This window comes from Grammomys surdaster, unplaced genomic scaffold, assembly GCF_004785775.1.
Source record: "Grammomys surdaster isolate TR1022 unplaced genomic scaffold, NIH_TR_1.0 215, whole genome shotgun sequence".
In the NCBI taxonomy this organism is placed as follows: Eukaryota; Metazoa; Chordata; class Mammalia; order Rodentia; family Muridae; genus Grammomys; species Grammomys surdaster.
Genome location: NW_021604660.1, coordinates 5,455,388 through 5,458,813, shown reverse-complemented (window position 1 = coordinate 5,458,813; position 3,426 = coordinate 5,455,388).

Sequence of the window (3,426 nt, the reverse complement as noted above, 5' to 3'; positions counted from 1 at the left end):
TTTCAGGTTGCGGTCCTCCTCGCCCCCACGAATAACTAGGACCCGCCAGTCGGGTCAAGTGGCGCCCAGACGTGGGGCTCGAGGCACGGATCCCTCCGGACGGACCCTCATTGAGAAGTGGCCACGACATCAAGATTGAGTGAGACAGCGATCGTCGCCCGCGACCTGTCGTCCTCGGGTAAGTTTCATTTTCATTCCGTCCAATAAGAATGGGCCATTCATTATCTAAGGAGGTGGCCTTCATACAGGACCTCAAACATGCACTCAGAGAGAGAGGAATAAGGGTTAAGAAAAAGGATCTTATAAGTTTTTTTATCTTTATTGATGAGAAGTGCCCTTGGTTTATGATTGATGGTCCTACCATCCATCCCAAGAAATGGCAGAAGGTAGGTCGTGAATTAAATGAGAAAATTAAAACGGAAGGTGATGCAACTGTTTCTGCAACAATTTTTTCCTTTTGGGGTATTATTAGAGATATTATTGAAGATGCAGATAAAGATACAGGGAAGCGACAACTTTTGTCTGTTGCTGAATTTTGCTTGTCACAATCTCGGCTTAATTCTACCTGCCCATCTCGTCAGCCCTCTAGGCCTCCGTCTCAGGCTTCTGTTTCTTTTACTCTCATAGATATTCCCCCTGAACAGGTTTCCCCTCCTTCTGATCCGCCTCGCCTCTATCCAGATTTATCTTCTTCTGATTCCTCTCCACAGGTCTCTCAGCCTCCATCTTATAATTCTTCAGCAGTTTCTGATTCACAGACTTCCTCCCCCACTCACATTTGCAATCCTGTATTGCAGAAGTCTGCCTCTCCATGCCCTGCTGCTAAACGTCATTTTTCTTCTTCTCTGCCGCTCTCTCGACAGACTCCCCCCGGCTGCTCTCTCCGAGCCACAGCCTCTGGAATCCGGTGATGCAGTCGTCCTTGAAAAATACAGCCCTGACTGGTCTCCTCCTATGGCACCTTCTGCTCCTTCTTCCATGCCTGCCTTTTTAACTTTCCCTGCCACTTTGCCTAATTCTCTTTCTGACATGCGAGATCGCCTCTCCTTTCAAGTTCGTGAATTGACGGACATTCTCCGCCTTGAAAAACAAATTTCCCATCTTAAGGTCCTTTGTTCTTCCTCCGTTCCCTCACAAGATTCCCTGCATTTAGCCTTTCCTGTAACCCGATCCCAGGTTCCTTCTTTACAGACACCTGCAGCCGCAGTTTCTGATTTGGAGTCTCAACAAACCCCACCGCTTCCCCCTGCTACATGGTCGGGTGGAGCCCGGCGGCCCTCCCCCCCCTCTACGCCCACCGTACCCCCACCTTCTCATCTTGCTCCTGCTTCTTCTTCTCGTCCCGCCTGCAAGCCCTCTCGGACCCCCGCCTCCAGTCCGAGACTGAGGCTGATTCCTCTGAGAACGAGCCCAATTCAGACATTGAAAATGAAAGTGATCAGGATGATTCTACAAGTGATCTCACAGTTTTCAAAAAACTCCGTTTTAAACATCTTGAAAAGCTGAATTTTGCCGTTAGGAATTATGGCCCTAACGCCCCCTTTACTCTTTCCCTTCTTGAGAGTCTTGGCGGGGGTGGGTATTTAACTCCTAATGAATGGCTCACTGTAGCCCAGTCCGTTTTGACTCGGGGGCAGTTCCTTTCTTGGCAGGCAGATTGGGCTGATCGCTGCTGGTCTCAGGCACAAGCCAATCTCTCAAGCACACGCTCGCCTTCTAACAAATGGACACTTGATAAGCTTCTAGGTCGAGGAAAATATGCCTCTAACCAAATACAACAAAAATTTTCTTTGGGCCTTTTGGCTCAATCTTCCTCGGCAGCCATGAGTGCTTGGAGAGCCATTCCCATGAAGGGCTCAGTTCTTTCTCCCCTGACTAAGATCACTCAAGGCAATCAAGAAGAGTTTTCAGAGTTTGTTGCTCGCCTCCTGGAGGCGGCTGAGAGGTCTTTGGGACCTGGCCAGGGAGAGAATAAGCTTCTCCAACAGCTTGCTTACGAGAATGCTAACTCTGCCTGTAGGGCTGCCCTTCGAGGAAAATATAAAAATAAAGATTTGGATGAGATGATTCGTATTTGTAAGGATGTGGATCCCTTTGCTCAAAAAGTTTCACAAGCCATCAATCTGGCTGTGGGAGCGGCCACTGGTGGGGGAACAACCGGAACCGCCTGTTTCAGATGTGGTCAATTGGGTCATTTTGCTAAACAATGCCCTCAGGGTAGATCCATGGCTCACCACCCTGTTGCCTAGTATATTAAGACCCTTTGTTGGTATTCTTTTGCTTCTCTCGTTTGGCCCCTGGGCCTTTAATCGTTTCACAAGTTTTGTTAAGAACCAGGTTGATTCTGCCATCAAGAAGACGGTCGAAGTTCATTACCATCAGCTGAAAATTGAAGAAGATCCAGAAGTGACTCCGCAGGAGACTGACACAGCTGCCAGCTCCCCTGCCTCACCCTATGGTCGACCCCTAGACTTCCACGCCCTCCAGAAGGGTTCCTGGTATGCCTGGCTTTGCCCTCGTTTCTCTCGCTAGAGAGCTTGGCCTCTTGATCACCCCAACAAAAACTGGCTTTTTCCTAAACCAAGGCCGCCCTTGATGTGGCCACTAACACTGGGGAGCCTTCCTTTATGACAATATTACACCCCAAACTGACAAATGGCTGGTAACGTGAACATTTACAAGGGACTAGGATGGCTGTGAGTTAGCCCAATGACGGGATTATTGTAGGTCCACTTCCCAGGGGCCCACCCAATGCAGCCGAAAAGGAGTGCGTGGTGCTGGGAGTGGGTGCAGCCTACATGGCCTAAGACAGGGTGCTCACCCTCCTTTCACCCACCTCGAGGTCCCTTGATGTTGCCCATCATCGACAGCCTGAAGCCTTCGACCATCGATGTGACTCGTCTCACATCAGTGTTTTGGGGTTGTGAACTTGTCTAAGACCCCCCATAATTTGACTTCCAAATTCAAAACTCACATAGTTGGGATTGATCATAAGACGCCTTCTCTACTAAACAGAGAGGGGGGAGATGCCAGAAGCCGGGACCCTCGCCCTTACCCTCACCCCCTACCTTTCCCCACCTGCACAATGTCCCCTGCAGCCTGGCAAACACAAGCTCCTGCTTGGCAAGCAGTGTATAGCAGGAAAACCATAACTCAAGCACTGTACCATATCTTTTGAAGAATAGCAGGTGGATCATAATTCAAGGCAGTGTACCGTATAGACCATGACATGTTCAAGGCACAGGCCGAGAAGATTCTGTACTTTCCCACTACCTGGCTCCTCTTACCCCCTCCCCTTGTAAAGCATGTTATAAAAAAGCATTTCATGTTCAAATACATGACTCTTGACAAGCAACTGTTTGCTTGAGTCCATTCCCCCTCTCGCCCGTTCTTCTTTCAGGTTGCGGTCCTCCTCGCCCCCACGAA